This window comes from Plectrocnemia conspersa, unplaced genomic scaffold, assembly GCF_051122295.1.
Source record: "Plectrocnemia conspersa isolate PC_06_02 unplaced genomic scaffold, ASM5112229v1 ptg000008l, whole genome shotgun sequence".
Lineage (NCBI taxonomy): Eukaryota > Metazoa > Arthropoda > Insecta > Trichoptera > Polycentropodidae > Plectrocnemia > Plectrocnemia conspersa.
In genome coordinates, this window is record NW_028277172.1 from 2,014,419 (window position 1) to 2,042,417 (window position 27,999).

Here is a 27,999-nt window from a genome sequence, read left to right on the forward strand (position 1 = left end):
AAATATGACATGCTTTCAAAACTTCCTAAATGTTGAAAATGCGCTATGCAAGTAGGTCGGATACCTTGATGTACCGCTTAGTTTTGCTTATTGAATTATTTTTAGTATTAAACTACGATCACTATCAAAATTTTCCAATCGAAACTTGAAAGTCACGGAGAAACTACTGGAATTTATTCAACGTGGAAAGTCTTTCCGATTCTACTACAGATCTTTACTTTCGCGGACTACTTATTATACATAGCTTTTTGATTGGTTATTTATCGTTTGAATGGAATGAATGGATAATTCTTTTAGATATTTTTACGACAGCAAGTCCAATTAGTCGGTTTATGTTTGTATTGAAAGTCGATATAATTTTACTATCGACAGTAACTGCATATGGATTGTAGAATCTAGAGCACGTTGTTAAATATTTATTTGTTGATTTTGGCTACCATGCCACATAACTATTTTTTATGAAAGCACCTCTCAGATGACCGACATTTTAGACCATGTGCTTTCTACGATCAATCACGTCTATTGTTTCCTTTGGACTATTTAGTTTAATAATGTGGTTATAAATGTGAATGATATGTGCATTTGATATGTATTTTTTTTATACTATAATTGTACCACCCCAAAGAAAATTTAAAATATACAAACTTTTGTTGTCGCCACTATGCAACCAATATTTTTCTTTGTTAATAGCTACACTTTCTTCCGCTGATCATTCCATGCCAAGAACTTTACTCGACTAACAGTAATTGTGGTCATTTCTTCGCTATTTTATTTTTTCTTATTATTTTCGCTGTGTTGCATTGCGGTGGAGCGAATGCTACAAACGTTTTCTCGTATTATTTAAATCGGCTGAAGCGGAACAAAACGCATAGAATCGCCAGCCTAGCTATGGGCAGACTCCTCATTGTCTTGCTTTCGACATCTCTTTTATTTCACTTTACTTATTCGTCACTGAAAAACATTTGCCATTTAAAGCGCTGGTTTTTCCTTTCTCGATATATTAGACGTTCGACTTATATAAAATGCGTGGCGTTATTTCACTCAACCACAACCGCAAAGATGTATAATACTTCATATATATATCTATATCCGTATATATGTGCTTGCGCGCGCTCGTTCGTAAATATTTTCCGACGTTTTGCGACCTCTGATATCATAACATAACCGGTGGGGAATAAATCATAAAGGTGACTGAGTTCCATGCCCTTTTACGACCTTAGACCATGACCTGACCCATCTTAATAAAATGGAATTTATTGCCAAGCACGTGGAGGTGTATTAAAATAATTTACTTACAGTCGCGTTTCATTTATGTATAATACATGACTCGCATTATATTATAATCAAAGGCAAGGATATTTTTTCTATCAATTGACACACTCTCTTATTTTTTACATACGACATTGTATAATTTTGTTTTAATGATTGTTTCATTATATATAATCGTTCCGCTCCATTTTATGAATGGAAGATCACCGGTTGACAATGAGACATAGTTTATTATAATGGTTACAATTACGGAACCGGTCGAATAGGCGCCGCGACCGGCCATCGTTCTTGTCGGTTTGTTGCAATGGCTCAGAAAATATTTCAGCGATACATTTATATGAGGTAGTTCAGTTACTATTATTTTCTCTATCCTACCGCTTATTTATGGTTCTTTGTGTTCTCGTAGAAAGATGTATATTGCAAAGCATTTATTTTAATTACTAGAAGAAAGCTGTGAGCAATCTTTTTATATCGAGAATTTTCAACTGTGGTACGTTGAAGACATCTGCACTTCCAATTTCGCCTATGGCAGTAATCATGCGTTTATCTGTTCAGTGTAAGCTAAGTGGAGCTGATCTGATCATTGTAGTATTTAATCATATTTTTTAAATTGTGATTTAATATTTTATGTTACTTTTTGTGATTGGTTGAAACCTGTAAGGTCATGTTACTGATATTTTAATAAATTAAGACGCAGTGGTATTGATTAGTAAACTATATAGAGACGCAATTTCAAAATGAGCTTATATTACTTGCTTATGGATGACTTTATTCGAAGCGCTTTCGTCCTCGAAATATTCTAAAGGCGCTGACTTGGATAGTCTCTGGCGACGCAGCCTCTGTGTGCCGCGTTTTCTGGGAGCGCTCTGGTGTGTAAGATTTTATGCGTTTCATCTCAGGGATGTATGAATCTACCATTCTTAGACAATATTCTGCCGAGGTTAATGTCGTTTGAATTTTGTTGCGAAAACTTAGTTTGGGCCGGTATTTTTAAGAAAAAAAATTCTCTGATATTATCCCTTTATTACCTAAGTGTCGCTAAAATTCTTTCGATTTTTATAAAGTTTTCCTAATAAATATACATAAGTATTGTAGAAGGATGAGATTTAAAAAAATGTATATATAAGTTATAATGAAATTTGAGGGCGCAATAAAGTAGTTTTTATTACAGCAATATGAAACTTTTTTTTTAAATATACCTTGTAAATTTTTTAGTTGTTTGTCAGAATGCTCCGCAACCTGATTTTAAAATAGCGATTATTCAAATAAAAAATTATAACTTCGTTAAAAAAGTAAAACAATATAAAAAATTTTGAGTTGAAATTTACAAAAAAAAATAAAATTAAAAAAATATATATTGTTTTACATTTTAGTAATTTTTAAGGACATGATAGCTGCCGTAATTTTATTTATATTGCTATAAAACATTTTTTAAGAACAGATCTTAGCTAAATTTATTAGACAATCATATGCGTCATTTTTTTTTGAAAATGGCGGCTATTAAAAACATAAAAAAATAGAAGCAAGTGTTTTAAAATATAAACTTTAAGTCTTTTTAGCATTTATATGGAATTTAACGAAATATGAGAACACGATATCGACATAAACCTTGTTTTAAAAATATATCTTGTGAAAATCTCAGCTTAATTCGTTAGCCAGTCTGTTCCGACTTGTTACAAAATGGTGACTATTAACCCTTCCTGCTCGTAAGGTGCGTGAGACGCACCAGCGTTTGGCTCTATATTACTCGTAGGGTGCGTCAGGCGCACCATTTCAATTAATGAAATATAACGTCGATTTTTGGGTATTTCCTGTACATGTTTTGAATGGCGGAAATTGCAATATCAAAAAAAAAATTAGGGAAAAAGTAGAAAATTATAGAGCATTAAATGTACTTTATAAATTTAAATTTATATAAAATAAAAATTAAAATATGTATTTTTTTTACATTTTCGTCATTTTTTAGACATGATAACTGCTGTTATTTTAAATAGTATATTGCAAAATATTTTTCAATGATCTTGTAGAATAGAGATTTAACGAAATTTGAAGACACGATATCAGCATGAAACTTGTTTTAAAAATAGATCTTTTGAATATCTCAGTTAAATCCATTAGCCTGTATGATCAGTCTTGTTTTAAAATGGCGACAAATATTGAAAAATTCGTAGCTAAAAAAAGCTTAAGAGAAAAAAATATAGAAGCCGAAAATGTTGGTTAATAAAAATTAAAATATAATTTTAATTTAAAAAATAGCTAACAAAAAAATAAAAAATATATTTCGATTTTCTTAAAAATCTATTGCTACGATAAATTTTAATAAAATAATATAAAAATTAAAATAGAAACTTTTTTTCACACATTATATACATAAATCTACATAATTCTTGCGGTCTTTACTGGACGGATTTTTATTTCAATATTTTCGTTTCAAAATGTCTACTAATTAAAACATTGGAAAATTCGTAGCTCTTAAGAGAAAAACGTCTAGAAACCAAAAACGTTTGTTAACCCTTTAAACGCCAGCGACTTTTTAGTGAGTCATCTTTTATATTTCTTCACGCGTCAGTATCGATTTCTAAAAATAAAAATTTCTAGTATAATAATCTTTAATAATTAAAAAAATGTGAATAATTCGTTAGCTTGTTTTAAAAAAATAATCAACAAGTGACTCGCCGGTGAGTCGCTGGTGTTTAAGTGGTTAACAAAAATAAAACTTAAATTGAAATTAAGAAAATGACTAATAAAAAAATTAAAAATGTTTCGATTTGCTTAAAAAAATATAGAAAAAAGTTAAGAAGGCAAAAACGTTTTATATTAAAAAATAAAATTAAATCATTGAAATAATCCGAAAGTTAGTGACTGTGTTTGATCAAGTTACTGAAGAGTTATAATTATTAACTAATCATTTAATTTATACTTTTCAATAGAATCTAAATGTACATAAAATAAACTACAATAAAAAACTTTTCTAAGCAAAGTTTGTTCTATTCATGAAGGGAAGAAGATTTGTGTAGTAGTGGACCATTTGTTGTTCGTTTGAAAAAATTTTCTCCAATAATTACAAAATATAACCAAGAATATATTATTTATTATAATGCATAAATGTCAAATAAATATAAAGCTAGCTTATAATATGTATTGTTGATGAGTTTGAGGGTTGTTTCTGACGTTTTTGTTAAGCCATTTTAACATTTTATTTCATTAGAGTTGAACTTTGACCTTTCAGGGCGAAATATATAGCCTTTTGAAATTCATCTTTTGTAATATTAATGGAATCGGAAAACCGTGAAACGGATTATGCTCATTATGTTATCATATCCGTTATATTTTTCGTGTTAACTATTATAATATTAAATAAATTATGACTTCAATGTTATATTAACTAATTAATTATGCATAGATATAAAATGTATTGGATCATTTGGATAATTACGCGCATCATTGATGTATTCAATACGGAACATGATTTTATCTCAGAGCCATTTTTTTAAATCAATTGTTTGCTGATTTCCTAATCACCCTACACCAGAAAATACATCATCTGTTCGCAGATGTCGATTATTGTAATTGTCAATACTAGTATTATTATTTCGCCATAGTATATTTGTGTGTACGTGTGAGTGCGTCGCGGTAAATGTTTATTTGTTTTCTTTGCTAAGGTCACGGATCGTGTTGCCCTCATCCTTTTCGACGGCCCTATACACAGTTGGGTGTTTTTCCCGCGGAAAATAACCGAATTCCTGTGTGCACACGACGACTACTTTCCCATTCCATGTCTACCGCTGTCTGTCTGCCTCTGCTGCCTCCCCGGTTAAACGACGCTCCTCAGTTGTCTGCCAAATGGGTCTATGCCAGTATTTTCACAAATTCTTTCCCAGTTAACTTTTTCGCTCTTAAGCTTGACATTTTGGCGCTGTGGTACCGCAGTTATAGTACCGAGACAGCGATACAAGGCGACGACTATACTTAAATCCTGTTAAACTCAGAACCACCACATGATCGATTCTAGATTGAAAAAAAACGCCCTTCATTGCTCTTTGTGGCAAAAAATATTTATATTAATAAATTCTGAACGGTTTGACAGATTTATAATTTCCTGTTGATGATGTATTACGTAAAATATGTATTTTAAGGCATGTTTTAAAAAAAATGTGGAATAAATATTGAAAAGCTGTAAGGGTCAGAAACGTTCTTATTTTACCCTTGACCCTATTGTTATTTTTAAAAACTTTTCTTATGTCGCATTATACGCTATTCTTTATTCTTAAGATCTATGTCTATAGTAAATAGGAGTGCGGATGAAGGAAATATACAATTAATTTTGTAACATGAACATACTAAAATTTTGTTATTCATCTTGTTCGAATAGTTTATACTTACTAGTACTTACTCTAATTTAGAGCATATTAAATTGGAGTTTAAAAGTCTGTGTATTTTAAATACGATTATTTTAAATTTTAAAATTATTTTTTTATAACTCATTCTGATTTTATTCTACTCTAATAAATAACCGTTAAGAGTCTTGAAGATTTACAGTAGCGTTTCTTAAAAGTTGTTCCACTACTGAATAATGTATCGAATTGCAGAAGAACACAGATCTGTCGTTTTTTTGTTAACGTTAAAAGTACACAGATCTACCAATATGTTTTTAAGAATTTCTAACATAATAAAAATCAGTCAAATAGTATCAATAATTGCTTTGACTTTAAAAATGCCTTAATTTTGATGTATCAAATATGTAATTTAAATACAATAATTTTATTTCAATGCTTTTAACCCTTTGAGCGGTATGGCCGTACATGTACGGCGATTGATCTTTCACTGTTTTGAGGTACCCCAGCTAGTTACATATTTAAACATAACTAAATAAATATTAAATGAAAAATATTATATTTATAAATTGATTTTTTATTTGATTTAATAGCACAATTAGCTGCAAATCGCGATTTTAAATTATAAATGAATCCACTACGTTTATCAATTTCCAACGTATCTAGAAAACAGGAATTAGTGATTTTTAAATTATTATTTCGATCGATCATCTCATATTAAGTTTTCCTAGATTTTCCTAATCAGATTGAGGAAATTAATTTTAAACTTGATTTCCAAATATTTATTGTATTCAACTACTCGATTATTGAATAGTTAGCTATAAAATATATGTATGAGTATCCGAATATATTCGTGAAGCTATAAATAATTGGAAAATACAGTTAAGTTTTTATGTATATATTTACATTAAATTATATTTATTTTAATTTCAAAGATAATAAAGCATTTTGCGCTTTAAATTAGTAGGAAGTTTTAATGTAATTATTACTGTTGCTGAAAACTGCATCTCCGTATTAAAAAAATACCATAATATATTACTTCACACCTACTTAAAATAAATAATATTCGCATTGATTTAATAGAGATAAAAAATCATAAGTCAACAGAAATATGAGTATTTTTGGTAATTTCGGCAATTACAAAATTTTTTTTTTCTTCATAATTTTTTTATCGACTGTTGGCCATGAAACTGATGGCAATGAAATAAATAAGTAACATATGAATATCTTAACCCTTTGAGTAGTGAGTTAATTTATAGACATTTAGTAGCATACACCTGGGAGTGAGTTAATTTTACGTATTTTACGCCGACCCGACCCAAACTTATTACTTTTGACGTGAATTTTTGATTGTGAATTATTGATCAAAATTCGGATTGAATATACTTTGAACAAAATTCTCATATCAGAAGTATAGTTATCATATTTTTAAAACACAATACAAGTGCAGACAAACTATGTAACAATATGCGAAGTTTGACGTCTATCTGTACTATGCACTGTACTTAGTTTTAGAACTTTAGATTTGGGTTTGAACAACAAATGAACGTTTCGAAACTGTCAAATTGAGTTTCATAGACATTTTAGAGCAGCTTATAGTTTCACCAGTTAAATTATATTTTAGCTAGTAGAAATATATATACCGGTGCAAGTGTACTCGGATATGATTTTAATGAATGATTTAATAAAATTATATTTACTAATATGAACGAATAACAAATAGTTAAATATATTTAGTATTCGAATATTTTAATTTATATCTAGTCTAAATAAGTTCACTGTTTAACTGTTATAGTAACAGAAAAGATATCGAATGAAATTCTCCAGTTCTTCAATGTGCTTTTTATTATTTTTTTGTGTTACAATTTTATTATTTTATAGTGCTTTTTTTTCTCATCTGATAATTTTGTTAAATTTGTGTTTTAATTTTTATAACATTTTCTTCATAAAATAATAATTATTATATTATGTTTTACGATCCATGAATAATTTCATATCGATATTTTATTATTTTTTTTAATAATATAAATGCAACCATTGCAATTCTATTATATGAATATTGATCTAAACAAGAGCTTTGTATGTACATTCTATAAGGTACATTTAAATCATTATATTTTTAACGACATTAGTAGTTTCCTTATAAATTGGCCATAAAATGTTAATGAGTAAAACATAAAAATCCACTTTTGCACTGTAGCGGCTGACCATCAATTTATAGCAAGGACATTAACGACCTGATATCAAGTCTTTATAAATTACTAGCGAGCTCATATGTACATATATACGTATGCATGTATTTGCATGCAGGTTCACTCATTCGTTAGTGGTGAAATTTCACTGCTCTTAGCTCTCTTTCCCGGAAAAATAACGTTTGGAAACAATTTGAAAGTCAAATTGGTCCGACTCTTGGATTCGATTGTGGCTTGCTCTGGATGCTGCGGGCCAAACGGCAGACGACGGCAAGACAAGCAAAAAATACCGAAGAACAGAGGGAGAGGAAGACAGAGAGATCGATAAACGAGAAGTACCGTAGTTTTTGCAGCTGAAAACTTTTGGTGCAAGAATGGTGGGAAAACACTTTTGCACCCTCGAAGAAGAACCAATCCGGAGATGGTAGTCTGTATAATTTAGCTAATTGCCGGCCAAGAGTGGCGGCGCAAATATTATCTCTGAAGACAAAACTCGATTGTGGTGGAAATACCAATGAAAACTACATAGCTGCAATAACATATAATAGCACTAAAAAAAAGTTTCCGGCAATTTTGAAATGAGGCAAACAACCATTAGTATAATATAACGCTTGATCAATATTTGTCGGACACGCTCTATGTGGGTTTATTGAATAATTTCAAAGTTAATATGATTGCTTGCAATACACCGGTTTATGGGTACGGATACGAGCTTCAAGTATCTACATATGTAGAGACTAGTATAATACAGATAGAGCTATACATATATTTTATTTAAAAAAATAATAAATGTAATTTTCAACATACTAATTGTAGAATTGAATATTTAAGGAAATAAATAACGAAAAATGAACAACAGCACCAGCTGTATTATATAAATTTAATGTTTTTATAGATTGTATTATCGGTAATTTAACAACTAGATTTAATGCAGCAAAATAAATAATTAATACATCCAATGTATATATTTTACAGTGAATGTGTATTTTTTGGTAAAGTTATATTTTCATTAGTTAAGTCTAAATACATTTTCACCAGTAGATATATATTTCTAATAGCGAAAATATAATTTAATTGATAGTCGCTAATATGCTGCTTTAAAATGTCTATGAAACGTTCATTTGCTGTTCAAACCCAAACCTAATCTAATTAAAGTATATTATTAATTTTTGTAAAAAAAATTAACTGAAATACAGGCGACCCTCGACTTTTGCACATAATTGGTTCCTGAAAATGTGTGCGGATGTTGAATGTTCGAAAGTAGAGGAAAGTAAAAAAAAAATGAAATTGTGTGTATTTTAAAATATTTATTTATCAAGTAAATATAATATGTTTAAGAGACATGTTTAAGTGGGGTTTGCGGGTGTTTCCTTTGAAAAGTTATCAAGAGTTAACTGTTTTCCACTATTCTTTTTCTTTTCTTCATATAGTATTTTATAACATGCTATGTCTTTATTGATCGCTCTACGCACTTGAGATATGCGTTCTCCATTGGGATCACAATCTTCCATAATATTTAAAAATTTGTCAAGATGCGTGAAGGCTTCATTCATATTTTTCATTGTTAAAGAGTTTTCCAAAATAAACATGTCTCATATACAATAAATATTTGGCTAAAGGAATATTCTCCATCTTCGATAATTTTGGATAATTAGGAAATAAATGCTTTTGCAGCATATTTATCCGCATCAGCCTATTTTCCAGTAAATTTAATATTATGAAAAGAATACCTCATTTTAAAATTGTAAAACCAACCGTTACTTACTTGAAAATCCGTGTTAAAATATTTTTTAATCTATTCTTCCAATCTTTGTGCAAACTAAGAGCTTTTGCTTGAATAATTGAAATACTCAGAAGGACATCTTTTTGATATTGGTCATCGATCCATGATGACAAAGATTTTTTCCATTTCATCCATGTTTTTTTTGGAAACATATCCTTAAAGATTGTGGAAATATATCTTTAATATTCACAATTACGTATTCTTTAATTACATTTTTATTTTGCAAAATTGAACATATCATAGACATGTTTGTATCATACGAACGTCCGATTGAAGCAAAAGATTCACCACTATCAGAACGTTTAATAATTTCCATCTTTGTCTCGAATCGTGTGAAGTTTATGAGTCCTTGATTTCTTTTTGTTCATATCAACACTAAATATTTTCCGTTTTTCACTCATAAAAAAAAAAAATTTAAAAAAAATGTGCGAAATAGCAAATTGTGCGAAAGTCGAATTTTCAAAAGTCAAAGGCCGTCTGTAATAAATTTTTACCTGCAAATAATTGTCTCTGTTGGTTTTTATACCGCTACTATTTATAATTTCACGAATTTTAGGTAATAAAATATTTAATAAACCGTTTTTTGCTTCATGTTAAAATAAAATATATACATAAAATCATATAGTATTGTGTTAAAATATTTTTTTTACATATTAATCGTTTTGAAAATGTTGATAAAATCACTTGAATTAATTTGTTTAAAAATTAGTATAATATAAAGTCAAAGAACTTACAAGACACGTATTTATCAGAACTACGGTTAAACCAGTAGCTAGAAGACAAAAAAAATGATTGCTTAATAGACATTTTTCCAATTTGAGACCAATAGTTTTTACTAAATGGCACAAGCTTTCATGTATTTAACCTTTACAGAAAGATTGGGTTAAATTATTTTAAATACGAAAAAAACACTAACACCTTTCATTAAAATATTCTAAAACCATATTTTAATGCTTCTATGTGTAAACATTTCAAACCAATTTGGATGTCCAAATTGATAATTTATTAAATGGGGAGATACTATTTCGATACAATTTTCTAGGCCTTGAGATCGATTTAAATTAATAAAAATATTGAGCTTCCCACTACAATTAACTTTTAAGCAGATGATTGATCTATTCCTCAGAACGCCGAAAATAATTTGATATATTAAGCTTTAAAAAATATCTTCAAGAACCTGCCAATTAATTTTTTATGAAAATTTACCATGAAATATGTATATTGAAATAAATAATGAAGGTATCTCAAGTGACACAGATTAATGCTATACATTTATAAAATTATTATTTCTAATATTTTTTTGATAGTTTTAATAATTTTATTTATTTTACTATTTTACATGTTATAAGAAAATTATATAATAAATAAAAAAATAATTAAAAATAATTTTTATTATTCTCTCCTGTAAAAAAAATATTTTTGTGATAATGGTTGTTCTTTAAACAAGATGTGTGATTGATTATCGTATATATTTGTTAAATCTAAGGATATTGGGAGTAATAATTTATAACTAACGAGTAGTTTTTCATTGTTTCAGACACAAATGGAGACCAATACGGCGTCACGTGTGTCGCAAGTTGTCATCCTGAGATCGTCGCCATTTCACTAAACCACCCCCACCGCCGCCTAGTGTCAATATCACAATTGACACATGGAAACCCAACTGCCGACCACGATAGATAGGATAACCATCAAAACTGTTCGACGGAAAACGAGGTGGGCATGCCCCACCAGAATCGCGCGCAACATCACCCACGAGACGCATTGATGAACGACAAATGAAAAGGAAGAGAGTCCGTATATATATTTGTACAAAAATATATATACGCGCCAATAATCCTAGTTGTACATAATATAATAAATATTACCCGACGATCGATAAACATATCTGTTAAATAATAAGGCACACACACAACACAAACCAGATAGATTTTCTACGTAGTGAATCATCGACGAGACTGAGCGCATAGATGTGTTTATCGGGATCAATTATTGAAGAGGAGATGAGCGAAGCTGTGGATACGGCGGAAGAGGATCGTGTGACGTCGCATTATTTATATTTATATCGTTAGTTGTATAATAACGCACACACACGTTGTTATATCGGTTGATGTTGTTACGTTTGGGCGCGGCGCGTTGTTACGTTGTAAATGTTAGGCTAGACGTTGTTGCTGTTGTTGCTGTTGACGTTGTTTGCGGTCTCGTTGTCGTCGCACGCGTGGTGATCGCCGTTGTTGGACGAGGTGTGTGCAGGTGTCGCGCGGAGGTGGCATGGCGTGAGGTGCGCGGGATGGGCGCACGGGCGCTGCTGCTTCTGTGGCTGCTGCTGCCGGCTCTGCTGCTGCCCGCCGCTCTGCTGCCTGACAGCTGTCCGGGCTGTGCCCGTCCCAGGCCTGCCGATTCAATCAGGTCAGTTGGGAACTTTAATTTGACAAAAAAAACTCAATGATACCAGATTTTTGACCGATCGCTCACATTATGAAATCAACGGCACGATTTTACAACAACCAAAAGTTGTTAAATTATTACGAAAACAAAAAAATCGTGGCGTAGCCGTCCTAGTGTGAACATTTAAAAAAATATAATTAATGCACTTAAAATATTTATTATTAAATTTCAAAAGAAAAAACAAAAGAAATATAAAGCAATAGTGAAATTATTTATTGAGTTAATTATATTTGATTAAAGTGGCATAAATTCATTAAAAAAATATTTTTTAATTTCTTTGCAATTATTCTTAATTTATTTTGGTAAATCATTACATGTTTTAAATGCAATATATTTTAAAGTATTTGTGCTAAACTTTAAATAGGAATAATTTATTTTTTAACTGTGATATTAAATAGATAATTTTCCGGATAAAAATATGATTTATATTAGGGCGGGTACACCTAACTGTAAAATATGGTTATTGTCATTTTTCTGAAAATAATCTTACTTTGAAGCCAATTACCTGTTCAAAGGGTTTTTCACTTCAATCACAGTTTGAAAATCTATTTTACTTAATATGTGCTCTGTGGATCTGATTGAGAGTGTGGTAAAACCGTATTTTTGTGAGGTATGCATTATTGAATGAATAATAAGTTTCTAGTTTATTTTTTCCAATACGGTTCTGGAGTAATCGTTCCATTACGTTTTAATAAATTTAAATGAATTATTCCGCGTACATCCCACACAATGCAGAGAAGAAGCATTAACTATAGTTATAGGGGCTGTTTTAGGTGTTGGAATATTTATTTGATTCGGGGAAAGTCATTTTTTTTGTAACTTACATCAGCGGTTCCCAACCTGTTGTACGCGAAAAATAATCAGTATTGGCGTACATAAAATGTAAAAAAAATCAGTCATAAAAATATCATTTAAACTATTGTATTTTTCCTAAATGAAATTTTTCAGAAAAGTTCGATGACGATTTTTAATCAGAATTAAAATCGTCTTTCATCGAGTATTTTCTTAAACCCAAAAACAAAGATAATAATTGTATTTCAAGCCCCTTCTATGCAGAAAATTTAGAAAAAGCTTCATCGCTATCAATAAAAGATAAAGAAAATTTAATAGACTTATCAGGTGACAAAACTATACAAATAAAATTCAAACGAAACAATCTAATTAATTATTGGTTAAACATCGATAAATAATATGAAGAACTTTCTGAAAAAGCTCTCAAATTCATATTACAGCTCACTAGTACGGAATTAGTAGAAAGAGCTTTTTCTTCATATGTTTTTTTAAAAAATAAGTATCGAAACAAATTGGACGCAGGTGTAGATTTAAAGGTATATCTCACATCTTTTGAATCAAATTTCAAAAAATTATGTTCTTCGAAACAAGCACAAGAATCTCATTAAATTTATTTTGCTTATATTATTGTGCTTATATTTTCGTAAAATTTTCTTAAAATTTAAACTTATAACTTGATAACAATCTTAAGCAACACTTTTATAACTATTATTTTCGATAATAAATATAAAATTTCAGTAATAAAAATCTTTTTAAATACAATTTCATTATTATTATTATATTTAAAATAAGGCGCTGCTGTAAATTTGTAAAAATAAAAGTGTAAATTGTCTCGTTTTCATCAGAATTTACATTTACCGTGTTTAATTAATGTTATATCCATATATTTTCTATTATTATCGGTAAGTTTTGGAAAAAATTGCCTGTGGCACATTTCATTTTTTTATATACAAGTAATTTAATTTAATTCTATGTAATTTTTTTTAATAAAAATTAGTTGTTTTAAAAAAATATTTCTTTAAATGTTCTGGTTTTGAATTTCGACAAGAAATGAGCTACGGCACCTTTTATTTAAAAAAAACATTGTGATATGTAAAGTTTAAATGTCTCATTTTTATCAGAAAAAATAAAACCTATGGTACTTTTTTTAAATTTAAATAAATTGAGTTCTGGGAAATATAGTCACCCTATTAAATATATAATGCAAATAGAATAACAAATTTCTCGAAATACAATAATTTTTACGAAGTGCTACAATTAAGCGTGATGTACTACCAAGTGATACGCAAGCCAAAAAGGTTGGGAAACGCTGTCGTTAAAAACCTACTTCTCATACACAGTTAAAATTTGATGTAAAAAGAGACGAATTCTTTGTCTTGACAACAATGAAATGCACGTGTATCAATATCAATTATATTCCATTTTACGATGCGCTATATAATGAACTATATTTCTGTGATAAATATTCGATGGTTAGCCAAGGATCTAATTTAACCAGAAATTTTAATAATAGTTTATAGAAACGTGATCTAATGACATGCTATTTAATATGCAAGTTAAAGTTAAATATAATGTATTTTTATTAAATGATTTTTAGTTATGAATTTAAATCAATAATGTTATATTTTGAGTAATGAAATCATTTTTTTGGAACGTATAACAAATTAAATCCCACTCTTGATATAATAACACAATATAGTAAGAAATTTTTTTTTTAATCTCTTACATCGTTTATTAATCAATTGTATTTATAATTAAAATAAATGTAAATATTCTTACTTTTTAACGATAGTTATAGGTTTTACAGTTAAAATATTTTTACAATAAAAAATATTTAGATACTCTTTTTGTGATATGTGTAAAAATTATGAAAAATAGCAATAGCGCAATATTAATCATTAACAATAAATTCATAATAGATAATATTAATTTTAACTGCTGATATAATATCAATTCTTGAGAGAAATTTATAAATTTACTGAATTTAATTTTGACATAATATAATATTATTGGAATTCTAAGCCTTGAGCTCTTGGAGAGTTGTAAATCCTCGTATATAATCATATAATATAGTACTTCATTTCAGAATTATTATGTTATGTAAATTTGATCTCAATAACTCATTTAATAAGCATTACAAACTTATTTATATGTCTTACTAGAAATTTATTTTCTAAACACTGTCGCAAATTTTTTTTTTATATTTCATAATTAAATTCTGATTAATATTTATTTTTAATTATGTACATATCTTATATAGTAAATAAATACTGCAATGCGTTTTATTTCTACTTATGGGACGTATTGAAATAAAAAAAGCAAACTTCCGTAATTGAAGTGGCTTGTATTTTCCTTATTGGAAATCAGTACATAGAAAAGGAGATAAAAAGTTTTCACATATTGCTCTTTATCGATGCGAAAAAATATATATACTTCAATATGTATTGGATGCGTATGTAGCACATTTATTATTATTCTCTCTACTAAATTTTATACGAAAATAATTTATAAATGTGTGACGCTTACGCTTTTTTGAAACGCTCCAACCCTTATTTACTACGTTATGTAACATCCGTTTAAACTATCTGACATATGCGAAGCGTCTAGACACACAAGAGAAAAAGTAAATTTTCTGCGGCATTGACATTGAGTACACCTTCAGCCATGTCTTATTTCTTCGGTATTGGTCTCGTAACGCGATATTAGAACACTCGAGGACTTTTCGGACATGGATTAAATACGTAAGGTCGAGACTGTCCCAACCAACGTTTGAGGTCACTTTTTTCGGACGCCGCTTTGGATTAGATAGATAAAACGTCGCTGGAAATAATCGAGAAAAACGAAGAAAATATATTAGACGAGAAAAATCTGACATATTTTTGTCGTCGGTGAAAAAATGTTTCTGCATTACAAACAAGATTGAATTCGCACTTTAATTTATTAATATAAATCAAGGCGCATGTTTATGATCTTTTCAATAAGATTTTGAGTCAATATTGTATAGATAATAATATCTACAAGATTAATCCTTGCCTGATATGATAAGATATTAATGTGTAGTTTATATTTATATGAACATATAATCGCGTATTATAAAATCGCATACAGGCGGCCCTTGACTTTCGCACATAATTGGTTCCTGAAAATGTGTGCGAATGTTGAATGTTCGAAAGTCGAGGGAAGTAAAAAAAATGGAAATTGTGTGCATTTTAAAAATAGTCATTTATCAAGTAAATATAAGGTGTTTAAGAAGCGTTTAAGAGGCACGTTTAAGTGGGGTTTGCGGGTGTTTTAGCTTTGAAAAGTTATCGAGTTAACTGTTTTCCACTATTCTTTTTCTTTTCTTCATATAGTATTTTATAACATGCTATGTTTTTATTGATCGCCCCACGCACTTGAGATATGCGTTCTCCATTGGGATCACAATCTTCCATAATATTTAAAAATTTGTCAAGATGCGTAAAGGCTTCATTCATATTTGTTAAAGAGTTTTCCAAAATAAACCTGTCTCATCTACATTAAATATTTGGCTAGAAGAATATTCTCCATCTTCAATAATTTTGGATAATTAGGAAATAAATTCTTTTGCAGCATCTTTATGCGCATCAGCCGATTCTCCAGTAAATTTAATATTATGAAAAGAATACCTCATTTTAAAATTGTAAAACCAACCGTTACTTGCTTGAAAAACCATGTTAAAATATTTTTTTAATCTATCCTTCCAATCTTTGTGCAAACTAAGAGCTTTTGCTTGAATAATTGAAATACTCAGAGGGACATCTTTTTAATGTTGGTCATCGATCCACGATGACAAAGATTTTCCATTTCATCCATGTTTTTTTGTAACATATCTTTAAAGATTGCGGAAATATATCTTTATTTTCCACAATTTTGAACGTATTCTTTAATTATATTTTTTTTTGCAAAATTGAACATATCGTAGACCTGTTTGTATCATACGAACGTCCAATTGAAGCAAAAGATTCACCGCTATCAGAACGTTTTTTAAAAAAAATTTAAATTAAAATTATTTTTTTTAAATGTGCGAAAGTCGAACGTTTGAAAGTCGAGGGCCGCCTGTAATTAAAATACTTCATCTTACTTTTCTTGAGTGGCGTTTTATTATTTTACTACCATTATATAGATATTTAATTTAACTGTAAAATATTTATAGGTACTAAATTACTAGTTCTACTACCTTGAAATAAATTTAAAGACTGTGGCTTTAAAGTCAAACTTTTGTCGCTCTTTACATGAACATATTCTCCTCTGGCTGTCATTTTAACTTGTGTTGGATTTGCGTCATCAAAATCATTAAATTCTCGTTTATCATATTAAAGATGTATTATTTATTACTCTATGATCTTTACTTTTAAATATATAAGTGTTTAAAATGTGACATTTTTTCGCTGCATTCCTTTGTTCATAATAATCTTCAATAGTTACTGAATAAATAATTCAATCAACACAACTAATCTTATATCTTATCTTTATTTTCAGGCTGGAAGCGATTAAACTACAAATCCTGACCAAGCTCGGCCTGAAGGCCAAGCCCCACGTGAAGCGGACCCTACCCAGAGAGTTAGTCCTGGCGTCGCTGTCTCGGGCCGGCGAGGACGAATCGGAGCCCGGCATCGGGGGCGTAGGCTTAGGGTCGGGCCACATGGGCTTCGCGTCGGGCGCCGGGGGCGACCCAAACGAGCCTGACGAAGATCACACCACCACCACGGACGGCTACGCCGACTACGACGACTTCTACGGCAGGACCAGCGAAATCATCACGTTCGCCGAACAAGGTTACACCACTAGTGTTGTTGTCGATATTGTGCCTTACATACACATGTATGTGTATACATAAACCTATTAGTGAAATGGTTGATTGCGGGATTGTGGTAATAAATCTTACATGTGTGGTTGTGTGTGTGGATGGACATAAATTAGGACATGTGTGTGTGTGTGTGTATATGTACTTATTATTCGCGATTCGTGCGTTTCCCCCGGACCGGAAGGGACGCCGCTCGACACTGCTTCCTGAGCGCATTAATCCGAGAAGAATCTGGCACTTCATAATAATGAAATTAATATAGGCAAAAAGGGTTATGAATATATGTATGCTTCTATACTATAAATAGAATTTAATCCAGAGATTCGTGGCTCAGCTCGTGCTGCATTCGTTTATTACTTATTGTTTATATCTTATTTTTATTCTCATTTTATTTCTAATGGGTGTAGTGACTGAAACTTTCTTAGAAGCGACATGGTTGTAGCAGTATTATATTGATTTTTACACTACTTTTTGTTTATAGTATACGTGCACCAATAGTTTATACTCAATATTTCTTGAGTAAATGTCGATTCAAGGGTGCTTATGTATAGATTGCAAACAGATAGTGTTTCGTGTTTCTTTTTTTAAAAAAGCATTTTTATTTCATAAAATTATATTTTTTCGAATATTTTTAAAAGGTTTATAACCACTGCCCTTTTTATAACGCTGCATAAGTAAAGGCGGGTTCATGATTGATATGCATACTCTTTGGTAGGTTTTTTATATGGGTCTGAGAATTTCAAAAAAAATATTTACAAATTTTTAACACTCAGATAAGACATTTAAGAAGACACTCAGATAAGACATTTTTCTGAAGGTGTTCGAACTAGATGTTTGAAAATATGTATTCTTTAACAAAAGATCAAAAGTATTTGATTGACCAACCAGCATTTTTTGCGATTTTTTTTACTGATACTTCAACCGGCCGGCGGCTTTATCTTTGCTTTGGTGACATAAAAACCCGCTCCAATAAAAATAAATTACGCTTTGGTATCGGCAGAATGAAAAACGATTTAGGACTATTTTTTTGATATTCTAATATTGGTTTTTGTAAAGTAGCAACAGCTATTTACAAGTGTTTCATAATTATTATTGACGGCCGAAGGGCCCAATTTTTGAGTTAAAACAATTGAAAAATATCAAAAATAGCAAAACACGCAAACTCGCCTTATTTTTGCTTAAGTATCATAATAAAAAAATACACTCAGATACGTAACCTTTCTGAAGGTCTTCGTGCCAGATGTTTTAAAATATGCATATTTTCTCGGAAGATCGAATGTATTTGATTGACCAACAATTTTTTGCGATTTTTTATTATTCTAACCGGCCGGCGGCTATATCTTTGCTTTGGTGATCTAGAAACCCGCTCCTATATGAAAAAATACAAAATGCAGAATGCAAAATGATTTAGGACTATTTTTTAGATATTCTAAAAGGGTATATTTTTATTGTTTTTTTTAAGTAGCAACAGCTGTTATTGATAATTGTCTCATGATTATTATTGACAGCCGAAGGGTTCAAATTTTTTTTGTTAAAACAATTGAAAAATATCTTATTTTTGCTTCAGTAATAAAAAAAGACACTCAGAAAAGAAACCATTCTGAAAGTGTTTGTGCCAGATGTTTGAAAATATGCATACTTTCTCGGAAGTATTTGATTGACAATTTTTTTTTGCGATTTTCCAACCGATACTCTAACCGGCCGTCGGATTTACCTTTGCTTTGGTGATCTAAGAACGCTTGGGAATAGGGAGAATACAAAACGATTTTTGTTTTCGATAATCTATAATCTATAAAGGTCTTTTTTTATATTGTTTTTGTAAAGTACAACAGCTGTTATTGATAATTGTATCACGATTATTATTGACAGTTAAAGGGCACAAGTAATTTTTATTTGTTGGTCACATCTGAAATTTGTCATTTATTTTCATAAAGTTAACTAGTTAAAAATGTTGTAAAAATAATCAAAATACTTACAACGAATATTTTAAAAATTGATACAAAAAGTCGTTTTTATACAAAGTATATAGTAAAAATATAAAATAAAAAAATATAAATTTTTTTAAACCCTTAAACCTTAAATTTTATATTACACTAAAAAAATTGGCTACTTTATATGAAACTATCTAATAAAAACTGACTCTTAACACCAGCACTTTAAAGCTCTACTACTTGGCCCTCAAATGTAAAATAATTTTCAATCCGGCCCGCGGTCCAAAAGCTCAAGTAGCTAAGGTGGACTTGAATTAAACATTCAGCTAGTCTGTTTGGCTATCAAATCTTGAATCGAATTCTTAACTTGAAGTCATATCTGGAGTATGGGAAACCAGCTGACATCATTTAGCATCTCAAAAATGAAAAAATTGTTTGAGTTGGGAATCATAAAATGCATAGATGTATAACTGTTTTAATTTATATATCTATTGTAGAAGTTGTACAGCAAAATATAACACATTTTTGATTTAATAGTTTATTTCAGGTAATAGATAATTTCAGTATTATCAAATGATTTCAAATCTTATTTCGTGAAACTTTCTTACCAACCAATTGAATTGAATGCTATAAAGAGTTTCTATACATTCTGTATTTAGCATATTAATTGATCTCAAAAATGCATTTATTGGAGAGGGCATTTTTGCATTTTATCCACTTTGGTAACGATCGGACTTTTTAATAGCTCAATTTACTATTTAAATTCGAATTCGTTTCCGAATCGGAAATCGAGAGTAGGTCTCTCAAATCATAACTTTCGTATTTATGTATGCAATTAATAATATGCTTTTACCGACCCATTTCAATTGAGGTATTTCCAATGCTTCCAAAATGGTTGAAGTGACCTCATTTAATTTCAATGATTTTATTTATGAAAGAAGTGTTATGCACATGATTTAATATAGAATAACTTTCACATTTCAAAATATAAAGCATACAAAGGTGACATGACGATTGTCACACGTGCAAGATTATCGCACACAATTAACCCATTGACTGCCAAGCAATTAGCGCTCCAAAAATAAAACACACTGCATAGTAAAAAACGATAGTAGCATCCATCGACACCGCAATAATTACACCAAAAAGTGCTCTCAATTGTGTCGCGCGGCAAAATTGGCAAAGAACTCAGGCGGCGATTTTATGGGGGGTAGATGCAATTCTCGCCCGTCTCTCGCCAATTATTATCGGTGCCGCGCCTTTTTATTTATGGCTTGTTGGTAATTTTTATCAGTTATGCAGATATGCCAAAACCCCGCAGCGCGAAAAGTAACGAATGGGCAATATCCGTGGACATTAAAAAAATGTTGCCTGTTAATAAATATTATCATAGAATAAATGTGTGGAACCGGCCAAAGGACAGATACTTTGATACATTACCCAGATTATAAGTATGCGAAGCAAATGTGTGTGATGAAATATGATGGAAAAACTTTTTTGTTGCTAGTTTTCTAAGCAAATTTGTATTAAGAAAGTATCCGGCATAATTTCTAAACCATTTATTATAACAACAACATATATATCTTTTCGGATAAGTGCAGAGAAATAAATTTGTATAATGTGTAGCATTCGTTACTAAATATTATTTTTACCCATGAGACAATCACTAAAATATTTTCTATAACGCGTCGTAGAGAACCAATTATGCTACCCGATCTTTCATAAATTTTCCGCATAACGGTTTCCGGATAAAAGTTATACTGGTCACTTTTTGCTTGAAAGACTCTACATATAGGGAGATTGAATTAATCGCCATTGATTTTTCTAAGTAAATTGAAACATAACAGCGCAAGTTAATCGGACGCATAAATATCCAAATAGATGGTAATAGAATTTAGGTGAACCGAAACTAGCCGCGATCTTATTCCCCTCCAACTGAAACGACGTCATATATAATAGCAATGAAGATTCCATTTGCGGAATTCGTACAGATTTTATCTGCGTAAAAAGGGACCGATCGTAAATAGAGGTCAGTTTATGGACGACGTTAACGCTTTCGTGGGTCACAAGAACGCTCCGTGTCATGTCCTGTGTGTTGTGTTGCGACACAACATCGTGCCCTTATCTGCGAAAGGGTTTAATAAAGCCTGTTACGTAATTTGATTTTTTTTAAGTCATCGCTTAGGTAGTTTTGACTCTTTTTACTCATAGAACTACATATAGTCTACAGCTATTGACTATATCACTCAACATTGTAGTATTTACAGCTCTTCTACAGTTTGAGGATTTTTGAGAAAAAAATCTTTTCTGACTAAAATTGACTGAGAAAAATTATATAATTTAGGACCAGGTCAAAATGTCTATATAAAAGCTCTTTTTCCAGCCCTAGATATGTATTCAAGTTAAAAATTCAATTTAAGATTTGATAGTCAAACAGACTAGCTAGATGTTTAATTCAGGTCCACCTTAGCCGCTTGAGACGATCGTTTCATCCTCACTTTTGGATCAGATACATTGGCGCCGCGGGTCAGATTGAAAATTATTATACCTTTAATATACCTATTTGAACCCTAGTGTTTTTCATTTTGTGTTTGGAAGGTCGTACACGTTTGAAATCACATTTTTTTCTTAACATTGATCTACATCCAATTGATTTTCTAATTCGAAGAAGGATGAAACTTTTTTTAAATATTCTAATGAAAACTGTACTAAAAAATAAATCTTAAAAATTATAATTAAAAACTTTTTACTTATAAAAATGAGCACGCGTACTGAAAAGTACACCTTAGGACTAGTCACTACCACTGTAGCATTTAGGCTTGTGTTGTGAATATATGGGAGGTTGGTTTTGTGTTGCTGAGTTGCCTTTAAAATTCGTAAAATTTGTTTTTAACATTATATTTGCCATAGTAAAATTACTTTATAAGCCCTTTGGTGCGTGTTCTAGAACTGACTTTGTACAATGCTATTATTCTGTTTTTAAGATATAATTTTTTTTTATTGATATTTCCCCTATTGTGAATTTATTGTGGTGCTACTGCCTGAAGGTCTAAGCTCGTACGTAACTGTACTAAATGTCTGATAAATGGCGGATCAAAACTCTTTCTACGTCGTCATAGGACCTAATTATGACTTTTAAATTTTAACTATTTCATTATTCAATAAAAATTGTATGAAGTATTTGAATATTAAAATATATTCGTAATTAATGCAAAAAAATAATTTAAAAACAATATTTGATAAATTGAATAATTATAAATAAATTATTTGATCATGAATGTTGTGTTAAAGCATTTTTGTTGTTGAGAAGAAGCGTCTTATTGTTTCGCATTGCGAAACAAAATAAAGGCGCATAAAAAACCATGAATTTTGGAGCGGCATAAGTTACTCGTATATTGTTGCTCAACTTTATAAACTGTTTTTTTCAGATATTTTTCAAAATGTCTTAGAGATAGTATAATATTTTTGCGACGGGAGGTGATGGGTGGCAATTACACATATTAAGCCGCTGCAGTAGTATATTATTTAAATTGAAGAAGTGTGTTTTTATATATAAATAAATGGGGGGCGCGCGGGGCCCGCACCGGCGTGTCCGTTACCAGAGTGCCATCAAGTTTTGCTTATAATAAACCTAAATAAATACATATAAATAGGTTTGACTCATGCGCCCACTTGTTTCAAGGTGTTACAACATTACTATATTTTTTGTGTGCATAATCGAATTTGTTATTTAAATTTTATTAGATTCCTTTGTTAAAATACGTTAGTGTATTTTCCAATCCTCTGGTGATTATTGTAATGCAAGTAGGAATCTGAATTATCTAACTTTGTTTGAGTGTTTTCTAGTTATTAATATATATGTTTTATTTTATTGTTTACTTTTTAAAATCTATGAATTTTCAGCTGAAGCATAACAGGCATAATAATAAACAACTACTTGATCATCCCCTCTGCATTGTGCTGTCATATCACACATTTATAACGCACACATGATTACCAGCGCATATATTGTATGTACTTAATACTGCCCCCTCTGCGTATGATACAAATTACAATCCAAGGATCGACCCATATTCTTCAGCGTTAATCGCTCCTTCCCGTCTTCCCCCTTTTTTTCTTTATGTACCAAATAGTTGTTCATTCTCTCCGCCACCCGTCGACCTATTTCACATTCGGAACACAATTTTGATTGATCCTCCCGCGTGCTGCACACAATAAAAAAATACTTCGCGAATGCCTGATGCGTTAAAAAATTGGCATTGCCATACGCGCGTGCCCATACACTACAATAAATCTATTCTATGCCTGTTATGTGTATGTTGAAATGGTGCGATTGTGTTGTGACGTTGCGGTGCAAATGTATGCGGGTGCTGTGTGTATGTGTGTATGTACACGTGCGATGGTTATATACATGGGAAAAGAGGCAGTAGAAGTGAGTTATGAGTCATTTGGCTGTCTACAGTTTGTCTCGCTGGGCGTCTACTGCGTATAGGCGGTCGGAAACTGTCGGTGTGCGAAATGTTATACTTGTCCACTCAAATGTGAAAGTATTAAATGACAAAATCAGGATTATTATCGATTATAAATGGTGAAAAAGTAGCGCTAAAATAATAGCAACGTTGGATATTTTTTATACTGTAGGGCTCAATGTGAAAATATGTATACTACAGACTTTCAACTGTATCACAGCAAAACTATGTAGCTGATTTTTTACATAAGCATGCAAGAACATCAGCAGCTGCTTTATTTTATAGCATTATATTTCTAAATAAGGAAATATGTATGTATGTATATCACCAACAATAATACTATTTTCAAGCATTGAAAAATAATATTTATAATATATAACAAGTACTATAATTTAAAAAATACATATATGTATCGCTGCTCCGTTTTATTTTTATAAAATTAATATAACCTATTTTATGTTGACAATCCCTGGATGCAGTCCGTCTCGTTCGCGCGCAAAGTCTCGCCCATCAGACACTGTGCCAAATCGCAGCCTCCCTCACACTCGTTAATTTTCTACTTTCGCATTTCCCAGTTCCATAGGACTTGCAATATCCTCGTAGGCCTTTCAGATATACATATATCATATGCAATGAAGATTTTTCTCAAAACTTGCGCACAACAATGGGAGTTTTGTTTACGGGAATTGTCCGTGGTAAACCACCACTGCCATTCTATAAAAGAGATACGTATATATGTTTCTATTTATATTTATAATAAAAATTCTAACCGTATCGATTATGCAAATGAAATTTATCTTACCGCGATTTACACTAATATCTGTCGATCATTTCAGATAAACGGATATAATGTAATATATATGTACTTACATAGCGTTTCTCAACTTGTTTTCCAATACAAGGTTTTGTTTCTTGAACATTTCGTCTATTTTATTTAAAGGAGCAGCGCATACAATTTTTGAAAATATTATAAAGATTTTCGATGGGATATATTAGCAATAAATTATACAACTTAATAGAGAATTAATTACATTGCAAATTATATTATGAATATTATTTACAATTAGATGTTGAGTTTTTTAAAAAAAATGTGTAACAGTTTTATCTAAGAATAGAAGCTAGAAAAATATTTAAACGTAATAACAGTAGGGTTTTCAACACATGGTGCAAAAATAGGCTTACTATAATTATGAAGTTCTAAACCAGGACAGCCAAAAGATGTCATCTCGGAAATTTTTCTTCAAAAATGCATGAGGTGATCGTATGCGTACTCTTTTTCTAAATTTATGGGACAATTTGCCATTCAATTTCAATTTAATTTTCAATAAGCATCAATGGTCGCAATTTAGACCCCTGTCGTACACCGTGAGATATTATTTTTTCTTTGAAATACGCATAATTTATTTTAACTTTTTGCATTATTTTTTTAAAAACTTTAACATTATACTTCGGTCTATTATTTATTATTATTTGACTGATTTTATCAGGTGTCTCACTACTTATTTAAAAAGTGTTTAGACTGCGTTTAGCACATTGTAACGCATTGGGCTAAGGCCTGTCATGTTACAATGAAAGATTTACTATAAATAAATAAGCATAAACATAGCCGTGCTAAATTCACTTCCGTCATTCACCACAGCTGAACTCGTATTATGCAGTCACCAAAATCCTTCGAGTTCAATTTTAATACTCTGGTAACTTATGTATAAATACTAAAACATTCATCTTCATATTAATAATAAAAATTAATTCAAACTTTAAATAAGTACAAAGTTTATTTTTAATTATTTCTGCTGCCGAAAAGGCTCATTTAATTTATGTTTATGTGTGCTTCATTGTCAGCAATAAGATTCTCAAAACTATTGCTATAAACAGTATTTGTATTGATTTAAAAGATTTAATAGCAGCCATCGAAATCCACAGCTACATAATATTTACTTGAAAATATGAGTGTCTTATGCATTTTCGGCAATTAAAAACTTTTTTTTCCATTATTTTATATGCGACTGTATGTTTGACAGCTTTAAGTTTAGTTATGGATATGGTACATCGAAGAATGAAAGAAATGGTGTTGACGAATTTTTTTTAACTGTCCATTACAAATATGATTGAAGTATTTAAAAAATGGGTGAATATAAGTTTTAGAATAAGTTGGAGATTATACATGTGAAAGTAAAGCAGTAAAATCATTAACTTTGTCAACATTCTACATTTAAAAACAAGGTTATACACAATTATAAGTTAAGATTACTGTGGCTATCAAAATGATTTTTTGCGGTACCTTATTTTAATAACTAATAACATATATTAAAATTCACATAAAATGTTTATTCTTGTCGTAATACTGCGTCATGTGGTCTTCAAGTCGTATTAAAAATCAGATTGAACTTAGCTTAGCTGGATTTGATCTGACGTGAAGGTGGAAAGTAGCTGCTTTCTCAGTCTTTTAAGGGCCGTCTCGGTCGATACTCGTCGTAGCTCAACTCGGTGCGTTCGGTTAAGCTCTCATTATTAGTGCTAAAAATTCTGACTGTTCCATATTTCTGTTAAAACCTTCCATCATTGGCAAATGCGATGATTCGGGGTGGAAGCAGATGCTTTTTTATTGTCTAAAAAATATTAGACTGTCAAAAATTTGTATAGTAACCGCATTTTTTTGTAGTTATATCTTATGTTCAGTGTTTTAAAAACGTTTTTTTTTTAATTTTGATGAAAAAAAATATTTATAGAAAGTGCAAATAAATAAAGCAATTAGTTTTTTAGGTTTTTAGATAGTCGCAATTGTTTTAGAATTTTTAAATGATTGAGTCAAAGTTCTAATTTGACAGAAAAATCTATAAATTAAACTATTTTTTTAAAAGCGAAAATATTAATATTTAGAGCACACAGATAAGTTACGATTTTTATTATGAAAATTGTAATAATAATTAATGATTTTTTCAGACTTAAAAATGCGATGTTTGAAAGAAATAGTATCATATATATTTAAAAAAAAAATATTTTATTTATAGAACTATTAATCCTATCAAATAAAAATCTCTCCAAACAGATTTAAAATAGGCAAAAATATATGATACATTATAAGATTTTTTTGGCTCTTTTTAAATAGTTTGTGTGAAATTTAAAGAATTTATACAAAAAACCTAATCGTTCCTTGCATTTTTATGTATGTTTAGTAAATTATTGTTCTACCTACGTTGAATAAAATAAAATTAAAATATAAGTAGCTACTTTTACAACACACTTAAATAAATATTTCAACAAATTTAGAGTATGATGCAACGGAAAATCACTATACCAATTTCGCATTCTAAAGAAATCTCATGGCAAGAAGTTAAACTCGCCACCTATCAATACGTAGAAAATAGTTATTGTAGTATAAATAGCAGTTAAAATAAGCATTGATGAATGAGTGAGTTTTAACTATTAAATTTCCCGCAATCAATTCGATCATTAATTTAATATTTAATATGAAAAACGATGCATTGTTTCATGTATTTTTGTAATTTATGTTAATGATCTAATAATATATTTTTTTTAGCCAATGTACATGTTTATAGTTTTAGATATATTAATATTTTTTATTTCCAGTATTTAGTAAAAGGCTTCATTTCGTCGAAAGCGTCGTAAGTATAACTAGCAGTTTATAGTTAAATTTACGAGCGCCTCGTCGTAAAATAAAATTTAAAACGTTTTAATATAAACGCGACTACCCTAATAAAAAAAATCGGATTAACTACGTTTAGATAGTTAAGATTTTACTGCATTATACTATGAAATATTTTGGCAGAAGTATTTCTATGTAATAAAATTGATAGTGTACTAATCACTATGTCGTGTTTATATTAACTTGATTACTATTTTAAAAATATTTATTTGTGCTAATATATATATTATTTACAGATAGGTATATTCTCTGGATTCAGTCATCTTATATTAGGTAAGTTATATTATCT

At 30.1% G+C, this 27,999-nt stretch overlaps 1 protein-coding gene across 4 annotated transcripts in view; it reads left to right on the plus strand.

The window, feature by feature from the left end:
* The window catches only part of LOC148232698 (uncharacterized), a 75,617-nt gene that overhangs the window by 28,772 nt on the left and 18,846 nt on the right, over positions 1-27,999 (plus strand). For 2 of the 4 annotated variants that reach the window (XM_088190031.1, XM_088190032.1), the window contains exon 1: positions 17,674-27,983. The gene's annotated coding sequence lies outside the window, so the exon portion shown is untranslated. Of the gene's footprint in view, positions 1-11,115; positions 11,988-17,318; positions 27,984-27,999 lie in introns of those variants that run through there. The other 2 variants (XR_015810434.1, XR_015810435.1) reach the window with 2 other exon arrangements.